At 36.5% G+C, this 15,552-nt stretch overlaps 1 long non-coding RNA gene across 1 annotated transcript; it reads left to right on the forward strand.

Annotated features, from left to right (window-relative positions):
- Positions 1 to 2,092: 2,092 nt before the first annotated feature.
- LOC126428125 (uncharacterized) lies at positions 2,093 to 8,440 on the forward strand. Its single transcript, XR_007576780.1, has 2 exons — positions 2,093 to 2,700; positions 2,735 to 8,440. It is a non-coding gene; the product is annotated as an uncharacterized LOC126428125 (long non-coding RNA).
- The last annotated feature ends 7,112 nt before the right edge of the window (positions 8,441 to 15,552 follow it).

Consider the following 15,552-nt stretch of genomic DNA (forward strand, 5'->3'; position numbering starts at 1 on the left):
TGCAAAAAAAGCACCTAGTGTTAAGTGTTAACCCAGGTTTCAGTGTAGATAACTACACCTTCTTCAGAACAACAATAAAACCCACAAGTGCCTAAAAAGACCTTTGTCAATGATTAAAAGAACACCATAGCTATACATTTATAAACGAAAATGAAAAAGTTTATAAATGTATAGCTATAATGTTCTTTTAATCATTGACAAAGGTCTTTTTAGGCACTTGTGGGTTTTATTGTTGTTCTGAAGAAGGTGTAGTTATCTACGCCTAAACCTGGGTTAACACTTAACACTAGGTGCTTTTTTCGCAATCGAGGCGCGATTTTAGTTTTTTTTAATATATTAACCAACGATTGCTGACATGCTGCGATGTTGAAGGTTCTTAGATCTAAGATGTTTTAAGATTACAAAAAGGGCTTTTTCCAGTTTTAAGTTCTCATAAATGTGGACACTTCAAAAATTCTGAAGTTTCCACTCTGTTTATTGTTTCCTCACCGTGTGTTAAACTTGCCCTCAGGGGCTCAGTGACCACAGGATTACAGAGGTGGGGACTGGCAAGAGCCTCCAGTACTTTGTCACCATAACCTCAGGGCAGGCTTTAGTGATCACCCCTGTCGAAAACCCCTCAATCTTAAAGTGTGCTGCATGCCGATGAGATGCATGGCTGTTGAGGTTAAGCATTTGTTAGCAGGCAACCTCTGGAGAACCTACAGTCCCTCAGTTGTGTAAGGCGTGTCTGGCCAGTGATGTTCTGTCTGGGCGGACTGTTTGTTTCCTTAGCTGCTCGTGGGATCTCTGTGGCATCCACTGCTTCTCACATACTTGCTCCCTACAGTCTGGGTGGTCCGTTGGGTAGTACTAACACCCATCCTTCATAGTGAGCAGGATAGCTCTGCTGAGCAATCTTCCTCTAAAGGTCAGGCATTTTATTGTAACAGGGTCTGCCCAGCATGTCAAAATGTGTTTCTTGTGAAAAGGAGACAAGGTGTTACATTTGAGAAGGTATCGCCCTTCTATGTCCAAAAAGACCGGGATGGTTTTGCTGGGACCCTCAGATCTGTTAAACAGTTGTGTAATGGCACATTGCTGGTCAAAACAGTGACACGACAGCAAGTTAACAACCTTTAGAGGTCCAAATTTTTGGGTGAGTCTCCAGTTGTGGCTGAACATCACTGTACCATTAACTATAGTCATGGAGTGGTCACATGCAGTGACACCATGCTTATGGGTACATCAGAGCTAAAGGAGGAACAAGCTGACAAAGAGATGATTGAGCTGTGGTTACATTAAAGTAACAACAATGTATTGAGATGAAAACATAGTGATAAATATTGTTTATATACAAAAATATAATTATCAGCTGGACTTAAACAAAGTCAGTTGGGTAATCTGGTCTTCTACCATGTCATTTAAATAAAGGTTAGCAAGAGTAGGCAATGCCTGTAGGAGAAGTGACTGTTAAAACTAAGTTTTTGAAAACAGTCAAAAGACACACTTACTAATTTATTTAACCTCCAGTGCAGTCAGCGCCATCATTTACTGCTCTACTTCAAACATGAGTTTAAGTACTATCGTGCTGCCAGTTTAATCTGTACTGTTTTTTAAGATTATAATTACGTCATACTTTTAAGTAGTTCCTAAAATAAAGCCATATGCTTATGTAAAATCTTTGTATGAATTTTTGTCTCTGTTCATACTTCGTTACAGTCTGGCTATTTGTTTTCTTATGTATTAATTTCTTACTGCGCTACTTCTGCAAAATAAATTACAGGGACTGGTGAGTTCTTTATTTTCAAATAGTTTCATTTTTAATTAAATGGTATCTCTTATGTGAATTGGCCATTTAGCTTTACATTTCTAAATAACTTTCATTAGTATTCCTTAGAATCCTTTGAAGTAATTAATGAAACCACAATTTGTGCTCTCTCTCTCTCTCTCTCTCTCTCTCTCTCTCTCTCTCTCTCTCTCTTTCTCTCTCTCCCCCCCCCCCTCCCCCCTCTCCCCCACCCCCCCTCTCTCCCCTTTGTGTGTGTGGGGGGGGGGGGGGCGCTCAGGAGGAGGAGCATTCCTCTTATTTTGGGAAAAGAAGTAACTCTAGTTCCTTTCTTCAGCAAATTATTTAAAATGTTCCTACGTACATAAATGTATAATTCTTGACATCTCTTGCTGATTCAGTTTCATTTGATTTATCTCTCTTCAAATGGAACAGATATCTCACATCTTCATTGCTATTGTTTTTACTACAGAACTAGTTCTTGCAGGTAGGTAAGTAATAATCAAAATTTGGTTGACACAGAAATTGTTTCATGAGGTGGTGTAAATGCAGCTGGAAATGTGTGTCAGAGAGAGAGAGAGAGAGAGAGAGAGAGAGAGAGAGAGAGAGAGAGAGAGTTGCACTACTGAATTTTGTTATCCGGAGCATTTTTCAGCAGTCTCGATGACAGTATATTCTCCTACAGAACATGTGTCCTAATTTGAATTGAGAGAGGCAAATGGGTTCTAAAATCTCTCAACTCTGCAAAATGTTTGGCGGAGTATTATATTTGCATTTAACACAATTTATATAGAATTAACTTTGTTATGCAAAGATTGAAAAATTTAAATTTTGTTGTGGAGAATACATTACATATTTTGTATTATGACCAGATAATGTAACTTCCGTATTTGAAGTAACAGCAGCTCAGGTGAACAAAATTGTTAAACTAGGTACTTTTTCTTTTTGTTTAAATTGTTAAACTAGGTACTTTTTCTTTTTGTTTAAATTGTAGCCGCCATCTAGATTGCTTCTATAATTGTATTGTATTGGACAATAACTACAGTTGAGGTGAACAAAATTATGTTAACCTAAGTACTTTGTATTTTAGGTTAAATTGTAATCTCCATCTAGGTTGCTTGTATAAATATATTGTATTGGACTGTGAAAGTGGTGCATAACATGCAAGAAATTTCTGCAGAGTGTGTGTACATTAAAAAATTGCATTCATTAAATAACTGTAGTGTTACTGTTTGAAATTAACTTCCTTTGTGCTGATCCATGTCGTTAGATATCGCTTGTGCACACATGCATCTTGCAGTGACCTGCTTGTGTGTAATTTTTTGGATCTGATACATTCAGCAAATATTGATTTACAACATGGCCAAATAATGTACTTCCAGTGTAAAATAACACAGCATTGGGTGACTGTATTGGCTCCGCATACCTCTTTTAATTACATAGTATCACTACAGTATGAGTGAGCTTACAAATGTTAAGGAGCTACATTGATAGCCAAATTTAATGAGGAATTAGTATAATAATTCATAATGCAACAGTGGCCATTTCATGAGAAACAAGTTTTTGACAATCTTGTAAATGTTAATTTCATGCCAAATTGCGAATTAGCTCTTCATTGCTTTTTTTTTTTTTTCCACCCAGCTATATGGGAAGACCACTCCATCCAAATTTATGGTGTTACCATGATAGTGTACATTTGGATTTGTTTCACATTTGTTTTATTGCTGATGTTACTGTTTTACATATGTTTAAGGATACAAATGTCTAGATAACAAGGCTTGTGAATAACCAGGCTAATCGTAAGAAAAAGACAAGTGTTGCTCTTTTTTTCACAACTACGAAGATTTAGTTTCCTGACTGTATGGTTCAAGGAGTCAATGGAAACAATGTTTTGATGTCATTTATGTGAATATTGTAATAGTTGTTTCATTGTGAACATAACTGCATTTAATTTATGTTGGACATTGATAATGTTTCTGTGTAAAGTCATTATCCACATTAATTCTCATGAATCGTGGAGCAGTTGCTTTTTCCAGCATTTTTCATTTAAGACTGTGTCCATGCTTTTTCTTCTTTTCACTGCTGAATGTCATGTAAATACTTATATTTAAAATCATTTTCCCTGATCCGATGTGTTGTACAGTTCTGCAGACATACTATTGGAAAACACTTGAGGGAACTACGGTTGTACATTTGTGGTACATTGTGATTATTTTCCTGTATATATACTGTTATTATTTTTTGCACTGAAGGCATTATTGACAATGCCTGCATGTTTGTAGAATGAGGAATGCACAGTGGACAAGGAAGTTGAGTACTACTACATTTATGTCCATTACCGTCAGCCGGTTGTCGAAGCAGCAATTGTGAGTAGTGTCCGTGATCCTGAAGATTCCATCCTAGCTGCCTGTTTTACTTAAGCTATTGACATTTTATGAGCACAGATAGCAGTGGTCTTAACATGTACTCTCTCACAATAACTCTGTTCTTGGAAGGAACAGTACTTACTGTTGGAGGCAGTCCTCTGCATCAAAAGTGTAGTGCGCTGGATGAAATAAGTCTTCGGAGCATTTCCCATAAGGAACCATCCTCAACATCAGGATGTAAGTCACATCAAGTAGGGATGCTGATGCTAGTCCCGGAGCTGTCACAAGCAATCATCGTCAAAAGATGTCGTGAGGATACTGGACATTTGTGATCCAAGGGGACAAAGCTGCATAGAAGCACACCACCAAAGCAGCTGGTCAGCAGAGAACAGCTGGAACTGAGGCAAAGCAGGCATAATATTTCACAATTCCCAGGGTGGTTATTCCTGCTGGGCATCGCAGAGGTAATTTCTTCCGCGATGGGTGTGAAGCAAGAAGAGAGAGAATGCTATTGCGGCGCATTGCTGAAAGTATGCAAAGAACCATTGTATGTTCTCCCAAAAGAGTACCAGTTCAGTGCACAGTTTCCTGGATGGTACCATGTTCCAAGTTTGGCTGGCCATGCCAGATCTTGTGGACATCTGAACCAGTTATCATTTGTACTGAAAGAACAGTGATTGTAATTATAGAAGATTATTCTGGCCATTCCTAGCAGGAAAATGACACAATGGCTAGCCTACTTGACCACATCCTGAAGTATCTTCACCTGCAGCTCTTCAAATTGAGATGGAACATCATCTACTTCAGACAAATCATCATGTGTTAAACTGTGCTGCACTGGATGCTACAACAGAAGTTCTACATTGCATGCAGTAACTTCCTCCAGTAACATATCTGCCTCAACTATCCCGAGATGTACATCAGCATTAGAAGAGCAAGGATTGAGACACTGAATAGTAGTTCATAAGTGCTTTGATTTTCTGCCACATATCCACACAATAGCTGCTCACTCCACCGGGATAGCCCAATGATGTTTTGGCTAAATGAAGTGTATAACTTATGTGTTGTTACTTTTCTTCTTTAGAAAGCAGACAGCTTAGAAGAAGCAGCAGCAGCCGTGCACAATGGGAGTTTCAGACCAGCACCTAAGCTGTGGAAGTCCTTTCATGATGTTAGCCAAGCAAGTTGCTGAGAAGAGATATGCAACAGCTAGAGGAACTTTTTGTACAATATGCACATAGAGCCAACATCAAAAGTTGAATAGCATCAGCTGTTCCTCAGTCAGTGTGTTTCTGGACTTGTATCAAAGCTTTCTCATGGAAGACAGGATCACCAGAGGAGTGCAGGGCACCACATGCAACGAGAAAGATTACTGCCCACCTTCCACACTGCTCCTAGATCCATGTGGCTCAGGCTGTGTTGTGGGTACATTGGCTCCACTGTGAGAACTTTTGTTAGGCCATCAAGCTTCTATGATTGGATACAAAGAAGACTATTATTAGATGTGTTATTACGTCCCTGTGCATCCTGATTCCGTCTGTTAATAACTGTGTGCATTTAGTGTAATATCATGTTTCTGAAATAAATTGCTTTCAGCTTATTTCAGAAACATGGATTAATTCAGCTGTGGTTGCCCTCAACAGAAAATTATGTGTTAATATAATATCAGTCACAATAATCACTGTTATGATGTATGGCAGAATATTATTTACATAAATAGCATGTGATACGATCCAAATTCTCACCATTTGTTTTATGGCAGTAACACTGATGCAGAGGAGCCACATAAGATACACGCATTCATGTTCATGTAAACAACTGCATAATTTACAATGTAATGTTTATTCAGTCAAAAATGCCATACCATTTCGAGCTCCCGGCTCATTTTCAGTGCTGATAAATACATTTAATACAGATGCATTCTAATAGTTCTTTAAATTTCCATTGTCATACTCGTGGATCTAATTTTTGATCACACATCTAATGAAGAACAAGTGATAATGGTTCTTTAATATAGTAAGTTTTGAAAGACGATGAAAGGAAATATGATAAAGGTAGCTAATGCTTGCTTACAGCTCGATGTTTGTAATCACACGAGAATGTTTACATCTTTAAGTTGATATCAAAACTATATTACACAAGAGGTACAGACATTCAAATCAAAATTCAGAGCTTTACAGCATAATAAATATGTACAGACATATTTTTGAACAGTAATGAAAATAGCTAACTCATATGTTTATTGAAAGTTACTGACATGTAGAGAGTTGTATTTACCTGATGTTTTGTGAAAGCCAACTTTAGTCATATTAATTACAGACTTAAATTGTAGTGTAATGAGAATCTCTGAAATTTCTTTTCAAGAAAAGCTCATTTGTCACTTTAGTCTGGGCCTTAAGGATTCACTTTTTTTGAATGGAATTTCTGTTATATTAAGCTTTTTGCCCATGTCAGCCCAGTGTAAAATCTTTACATTGCATTCAGTGTTATCCACTGTGTATTTATTAGTGACCAGATAGGAATCAAATGAGGTGCTGAGAACCAGAAGGGCCTAAAGCACATCAGCGTCAATAGTGAGACGGTAAAATTTGTGCATGTTTCTGATATACATTGGTCTTATGGAGGGTCAGTATTTATCTGTGCTGTAGGCCGAAATTGCATATATGAACATTCTAGGAAAGCTGTCTCACCAGTTCCTCTGATATTTACTTCAATGTGGGATTGACAGTGATGTGCTTTAAGCCCTTATGGTTCTCAGTACCTCAAATATTTTGCAATTCAATGTACCTTCTATATCTCATTTTCACATCACACTACTTGCTTCAAAATGGCAAGATTTTCCAGTTACTACACATCGAAATAATTTTTTTTTAATTTTGTGTGTGGTTTTATATTTTATGTAATGTTGGCAGTTGGCTTCTTTAGCTTATTTTGACATCAGTGTGGGGAAACATGTTCGAAGTAGATAGATGTTGCCAGAAAAAGGTGCTGCAACAAATGTGAAATTTGGTTTAGTTGGGATTTACCTTCTGATGGTGTGAGAAAGAGCTTAGTTTATGAGCTTTGCTTCAATTTTATTTAATGTCTTGTATGTTATTACATACTGATATCCATTATTAGTCTGCAAGGTCAATATAATTACCTGTGTAGGTTTTTTGGTGTATTTCCTTGGTCCAACTTTCTAGTTGGAAATACGTTGCTGTTCATTACACAATGTGTCAAAAATGGGACTCAGAATATTGACACTCATATTTCACTTAATGAATTTATGCAATGAGAACTAAGCACTTCCTTTGTTACAGCAAAAGCCCACTAAACATATTTGTTCGTAAAACTAAAACGTTGTTTGTAAGAGGATAATGGGAATCTGTGAACCATTAACAATGTGCATATATGCTTATTGAAATGCTATCTTGTGTACAAGCACATTATTTGCATTGATATTTCCAAATTGAATGTGTGTTTTGAAATTGTTAATTTATCATCCAGGCTGTAAAATGTACATTTTATTGAATGTTTAATATTCTAATGCATCCTTTATGGTTTGAGATTACTGTAGTAGTTATTTTAACGAATTAATGACTGAATTCATTGTCATGTAACACTGATGCAACGGCTTCGGTTAAACAGTTACTTGTAAAATGCTCGCTGACAGGCTGCACGTAGCAAATCTCTTATTTTTTAACATATTAACCATAGCTACTATTATCACTGCATATTCATCAGTGTATCTTGTTTGTTTTTCTTACACTCAGTATGGAGTACAGCATTTCATTTGTCTCTCAAATGTACATATTCATCCCTCTATGCAAGTTTTTGTTACAGCGAGCTTCATACTAATCTGGAGAGGTTACGCAGAAAACCATGAGAGTCTTGCGTAGAGCTGCCATGCTGGTGCTGGGCCAATGTAATACTTGTGCCTATGGCATCCAAGTGGGTCATTCAGGGAACTGTAAACTAAACCTAAACAGTATCACATTATATCAGTAAGCAGTACTTCTAATTCTCACATTTAGCAGAACAGTTTGCCAGTTTGTTCCGAGCTGTCATGGCATCGTGTCACGGCTTGTGCTTCATGGATTCTCTCCAGTTTAGATTTGAGCTCACTGCTTAAATATTATAAAATGTTATCACTGACTGTGTATGGGTATTTTTCTCTTTTCCTGTTTTGCACATAATCTCATATAACTGTCATGAAAGACTGGAAGAAATAGGTATGTCAGAGTGGCAGTCAATTGTTAATTGATAACTGTATAAGAAGGCATAACTTATTCCTAATACAATAAAATACTGTGAAACAGACAAACGTGTTTTAATGTGTGATCCCGCAAATATCTTGCACTTACATGCTACAGTATTCAAATTCCATGAACTGGAGTCCATCGTAGACCAAAGACCTTACACATTCCAATATACTTGCATTATGAAAAGTTTATTAAAGGCCCTGTTTGATGCTCTTCAAAGCACACTAACCACACAGTGCTACCCTTGCTACCACACTCTCACATTTTAAATATGCTCACATTTGCAAGACCAGCTGTGACTGTCAGTCAATGTAAATGATATTAGTTTAGGTATAGTTTTACCACCACAGACACTGGCATAGAGATAAACATTGCAGTATAGGTTTATAAAAACAGCTAAGTAAACCAAAATGGTCCTGTGTGAACAAAGAAACTGCAGAGGCAAATAAACATGTTAGGAGTATGTAAGCATTTCAGAAACGTGGTGACTATAGACATTAGCAATATTGGTCAAAGATTTCATACTGTGCACGGCCTACATCTTAACTTTTTGAGGAAACAGGTGATAGCCAAACAAATAGCCAATTTGTGTCAGAAAGACAGAAAAAAATCCTCTGATAAAAAGCTGGTTCTTCATTGGCATTACCCTCTCAATTGAAGTACACACAAAAATTCAACAGACTCTAAATTAAAACTACAAAGTCATTCTTCATTGGAGGAAACAAAAGAATGGGGAAAAAAACAAAGAATATAAACCAAACCAATGCCACTAAATAATTGAATCTGACATCAAAAACATCCAATGATCCTCTGCAGGAGAAAAAGAGGACATAAAAATCACCACCTAATGAAGAGGAATAAGACAGCAGTTCCAGGGCCGAGCGGGAAGATCAGAGCGTCACCAGAAGTGAAGTGCTCAGCATCAAAAGAGCCAACAATGGTTCATCTACAGAAGAGGAAGGCAGTAACTCCAGCTCACTTAAGTGATTTTTTCTGATGGGAGCCAGAAAAAGGACAAAAAGTTAGTACAGGAGGAGTCAATACATTAATAATTACATATCAAACCATTCAATCAAAGACAAACTCAAACTTACAAGTAGCTACAGAAAGCAGTGGTATAAGACCTTCTGTTATCTGTATAACTGAATATTGGCTAAAAAACAATGAAATAACTTGTATAAACTCAGACAGTTATAAGTTAGTATCGTACTTTTGCAGAAAGAATTTAAAAAATGGTAGTAGCTGCATATTTGTTAGATATTGCATCTCCTGCCCTGTAACTGCAATTCCATTGGGAAGGTATGCAACTGAAAAACATTTTGAGTGTAGTGGTATAAGAATCGAACTGCAAAATATAACCTATGTAATAATGTCCTTATATAGAGCTCCCAGTGGCGATTTTAGTGTGTTCATAAAAAACCTTGATAGGCTGCTACCACAATTTTGAAAGAACAAGTTAATTTTATGCAGAGACTTGAATATTGACTCCCTATCTGAATCAAAATATAAAACGGAACTAGAGAGTTACTTATAATGTATGGTTTACATAAAACAATTCAAAACTATACGAGAATAGGTATGAACACTCAAACTACCATTGATTTACATAATTAGTCCGGCAGATATAATTGCCTTATAGAAGGCATGAATTTATCACATCACAACTCACAGACAGTAATAATAAAAGAAGTAGGGAAATTAGATTCACTCAGCTTTATCCCTTACAGAGATATGAGAAGTTCTAACATGACAGACCTAAACATTAAACTACAAAATGAAAAGTGGCCAGAAATGTACTTACCTAATAGTGTTAAAGATAAATCTATCAGTTTGCTAGATATCTATTTAAAAATCAAAACTAAACCAATAAAGAAAAAGTGAGGAAATCTGGCATGGCTAACAAAAGGTTTATTATTAGTATCCTGTAAAAAGTTGGAACTTCGTCATGCAATTTGAAAAGCTCCAGATAGGCCTATTCATTTTGTTGACTATTATAGTGCCTATAAAAAGATTTACAATAGAAATTTAATAGCTGCAAAAAAACTGTATAATGGAAATATTACACAAGCTCCCAACGAAGTCAGAAGCACTTGGAAGATTATAAACAGGAAAGTCATCAGGAAATAACAATAAAAGCTTAAGCCTAAATATCAATAATGTTGTAACAGAAGATCCAATAATCATTAGCAACACTTTCAACCAATATTTTACCAGCATCTGCCAAAAACTTACACAGGGTAATAAGAGTGATTCTCTGCAAGCCCACAAACTAGGAGAGAATAAACAAGTCACCCAGTAACTCGTGTTACCTGTATTCAGCAACTGAACAAGAAATAAGAAAAATAATAGATAAACTAAAAAATAAAGCATCCACAGACATAAATGGCCTGTCAAATAAAATTTTGAAGCAAACTACAATGGAAATTGCTAAACTCCTCTGTCACTTAGTCAACTCACGTCTCGAAAAAGGAATCTTCCCAAATAGAATGAAAATTGCCAGAGTACTACCACTATTCAAAAAAGGTGATTACATGTGCCCAGATAATTACAGACCAGTTAGCCTCCTTCCCATTTTGTCAGAGATTCTAGAAAGAATAATATTTGTTAGGTTAATGGCATTTTTTGATCAAAACTGTATCATAAATGGCAGACAGTTTGGGTTCCAGAAGGAAAACTCTACAGTGTCAGCTGCATTTGAAATTAATAATATAATCTCTGCAGGCCTAGATCAAGGCCATATCCTGGCTGGCGTTTTTTTGTGACTTATCTAAAGCTTTTGATCTTGTCAATCACCACATATTAATAATGAAACTACACCACTATGGAATTAGCGGAACTGCTCTTGATATAAATTAATTACTACAGAACAGAAAACAAGCAGGGGAAGTGTCATGCAATCAAGGGAAACAGCTATCGGAACTACAAGATATAATACATGGCGTGCCACAGGTTAGTATTCTAGGCCCCTCCTTTTCCTTATATACATAAATGATTTACCTAGTAACATAGACAGTGAATTGATACTCTTTGCAGATGACATAACAAGCATAACTATGAGACCGAGCTTACAGGAGGCCGTAAGTAAAAGTAATCAAACAGTTCAAATGATCACCCACTGACTTGAAGTGAATAGGTTAATTCTCAATTAAAATGCAATCCTATTTAGGAACAAGAAGAGAAAAACAAGTGAACTGACAAATTGGCAAGAGTTAGATGTAAGAGTAGTTGAAAGTGCTAAATTTTTAGGGATCACTGTGGACAGTTGTTTGGTAGGGAAAGATCATATTTTCAATATAAGCAATAAACTTTTTGCTCTGAGTCAAATTAAGCCACTAATAACTGGAGATGATGTGCACATGGTGTATTTTTCATACTTCAATGCTATAATGAGCTATGGTATACAAATCTGGGGCCACTCGACTGAGGCAGTTAAAATATTCAAATTACAAAAGAGAGCAATTAGAATAATAGGAAACAAAAGAACAAGAGATAGTTGCAAGCCTCTTTTCAAAAAATATAACATTCTAACCTTTTGCAGCTTGTACATATATAAAATTCTGATCCTTGCTTGGGATAATAAAGATAAATTCAACAAAAATGAAGATTTACACCTACCACCACACCAAAAACACCAAGAAAGTAAGAATTCCTGAGCATAACACAACTCAATATGAGAGAAGCAGTGGTTACATGGCAGTGAAGTTGTACAACTCTTTACTACCAAACATCACTAACACCAAATCAAAGGATAAGTTTAGTCAATCAAACAACAGCTATTAGAAACCCCTTTATATTCAGTCAGAGAATTTCTTTCAAACTAAAATAACTGAAGCGAACAGGCATAGTACACCCGAAAAAAACAGGTACACAGATATAGAGAAAAAGTAAAATATGTTAACTTCTTAACAGCATTGTTTTATCTAAATTTTTGTTTTCTACAGTATTATTTCTGTTAAATTTTTTTATAAATGTAAACAAAACGGGATCTAGAATATGTATGTGCTACATGACTGTATTATACCGTATATATAAAATGATGGACCCATAGTATAGAATTATTGCAATTAAATGTTCTGTAATTTAGGTACATAGATTAATAACAAGTACAAACAATACCGTTAGTATAAATCTATCTACGAAAAATGACCAAAAAGACCCTTAAAAAGTGTAAACAAAAATGAAGTACGCACTGGGAAAAGTGCGAATCAAAAATCGATGTATATGGGGACAGCCACGCCAAGGGACTCTCTCAAGAACTTAAAAGCATTAGTAAGTCATTGGCAGTAACAGGTATGATCAAGCCAGGTGCCGATTTCAAGGAAGCGACGAAAAACATCGTGAAAAATAACTGTACCGGACAAGACAGTGTAATTATCTGTGCTGGAGCTAATGACATATACAAAAACAGAGCTATCTACATGTGAGCTTGTGAGACTTCTATTACTCCTAACAAACACAAATATCATACTCATGAACTTCTGCCACAGACACGACCTGCCTGAATACTCACCCATAAACAAAGAAATTTGTAGAATAAATGATAAACTCAAGAGCACGTGTTAGATGTTCAGTAATGTGGAACTAATTGATGTCAGCTCACTTGACAGAGCATGCTTCACCAGACATGGACTTCACTTGAATTTTAAAGGAAAGTGCAAATTAGGAAAACTGATAAGTGAACTAATTAAAAGTAAGTCCCAAAAGACAGTCAGAGAACTAGGGTGGTATGAACCTTGTGTAAGATCAAGAACAGCAGCCCCTTCAACAGAGGACAACAGCAGTGCACCAGCTAGAACTGCAGATACAGCCACATAAACAGCCACAAGGAACGATAGAGCTGCCACTTGCTTATCTACCAGCAGAAAGAATGTGAGTAGCTGCAGTGTAGATTTCTTATGGACTGTCATCCCCCAGCCAGTGCCACAAAAACTGTAAATATAGAAGCATCTAATTCTTTGCCTATCCTTCTCGAAAACAGAACTTTAATTATGCACCTAAATGTACAATCAATCAAAACCAAAATAGGTGAAATTGATGTGTTCCTAAGTTCAAACCCATGCCATGTTTTCTGTGTAAATGAACACTGGCTCACACCAGCTGAAATTGCTCTGTATACCCCAGAAGGATTTGAATTAGCAAGCTCATATTGTATAACTAAAAGTAGTCATGGAGGAGTCGCTATTTTTATAAAGAGAAACTCTAACATTGATTATGTAGCACAAAAAGTCGATCATTTTTGCAAAGAGCAACTTTTTGAAATTGCTGCAGTATTGCTTCCCAAACTTAAATTAGTGATCATCTCTATTTATCGCCCTCCTAGCTCTGATATTCATCAGTTTATTGACCAAATGGAGACTTTAAATAAGTACCTGCTGGTAAAATACAGACACCACAAGATAGCATACATTGGTGACATTAATATAGACATACGACTAAAATCTCCAACTGTCGCCCACTTTCAAAACATGTTAAGGTCTAACAACTTGTGCTGTATGAATAACAAGCCAACCAGATTAGATACCTGCCTAGATAACATAATCTCCAATTTGACAAAAGATGAGTGTCAGTACGGAGTGATAAATCCAGTATTATCCGCCCATGACAGCCTATGGCTAATGGTCAACTGTGAAAACTATCCTACTCAGCAACCTTAACACATTAAGAGGATCAGATTATTATATCCTGACAACATTACAAAGTTAAGGCAACAATTATCAGAACTTGTGTGGGACAGAGTATATAATTGTAATAACAATGATAATGCTTTTAACTTGTTCATGAACATACTAACGAGTTTAGTTCAAAACTGTTGCCCACAAATAATCAAAAAGATGAAAATAGATGGTGCACCAAATAGAAAAAAGAAGCACAACTGGTTCACTCCTGAACTGCATGACCTGAGAAACACACTTATTGCCCTACATAAAATGGCTAAAACTGGTAACCTAGAATCGAAGCAGAGGTATAAAGAAGCCAGGAAGAATTATAGGACTGAAATACAGACAGCAAAGCAGAGAGCCAATGATGCTTTCATTGAAAACTCCAGCAACAAATGCAAAGCAGCCTGGCAAGTAATAAACAAAACAGCAGGGAAGCATAAAAACAGACAAGAAATTCCAATAGTGCCAGAAAAATTAAACAAATTTTTTGTTAACAGTACTAAGTTTGAAGCTACTGCTACCTCTGCACCAGATGATGCAACTTCTGAAAGTTTTACCTACAACATTCCTGACTTAAATAACTTATCCTTTAAATGGAAACAGGTGACCTGCCAAACTGTATACAAAGTCGTCACAAACCTACATGGCTCATACAGTGAAGATCTCTATGGCATCTCCAACACAATTTTGAAACAAATAATTGACTTTATAGTTGCCCCCCTTACCTTTCTGATCAATAGTACTTTTACAGCTGGAAAATTTCCTGAGGTCCTGAAGGCTACTATTGTTATCCCAGTCTAGAAAAAAGGAGAAAAAAAAAACAAACCTGAAAGTTACCGTCCAATACCCCTCATACCTATATTATCCAAGATAATAGAATGCTGCATTAAAACACAACTTTGCTGAACAAAATCTTTTTTCCTCCTCGCTCTTTGGTTTTAGGCCAGGATTGTCTACAATAAATGCAGTAAAAACTCTTGTGACAGACATACGCGATGGCTTCGAGAACAATTCCATCACTTGTGCTGTACTACTAGATCTGAGTAAAGCATTTGATACTGTATCCCATGAAGTACTAATAAATAAACGAGAGTGCTATGGTGTCAAAAATAACGAAATGGCACTAATCAGATCATACCTGACAAACAGAACTCGGGTAGTTATAGTAAATAGCCAGCAATCAAATGCCCTACCAGTTGTAAGAGGTGTGCCACAAGGCTCAGTGCTTGGACCTCTTCTCTTCCTGGTCTACATGAATGACTTGCCTACTTTCATGCTTCACAAGTCAATAATATATGCTGACGAAACTACCCTGATTACCTCAGATAACAAATTGGAGGAAGTGAAGAAACAAACAAAAGTAATGCTTGAAAAGTCTGCCATATGGCTCCACAGTAACAAGCTGATACTCAACAGTAGCAAGACTGAAACTATGTATTTATTCTTTCACAATCTACAGGAACAATTAAATGAGTCTGACTCTGTAAGACTTCTAGGAATCCACCTGGACCCGA

This window comes from Schistocerca serialis, chromosome 12 (assembly GCF_023864345.2).
Source record: "Schistocerca serialis cubense isolate TAMUIC-IGC-003099 chromosome 12, iqSchSeri2.2, whole genome shotgun sequence".
Classification (NCBI taxonomy): Eukaryota; Metazoa; Arthropoda; class Insecta; order Orthoptera; family Acrididae; genus Schistocerca; species Schistocerca serialis.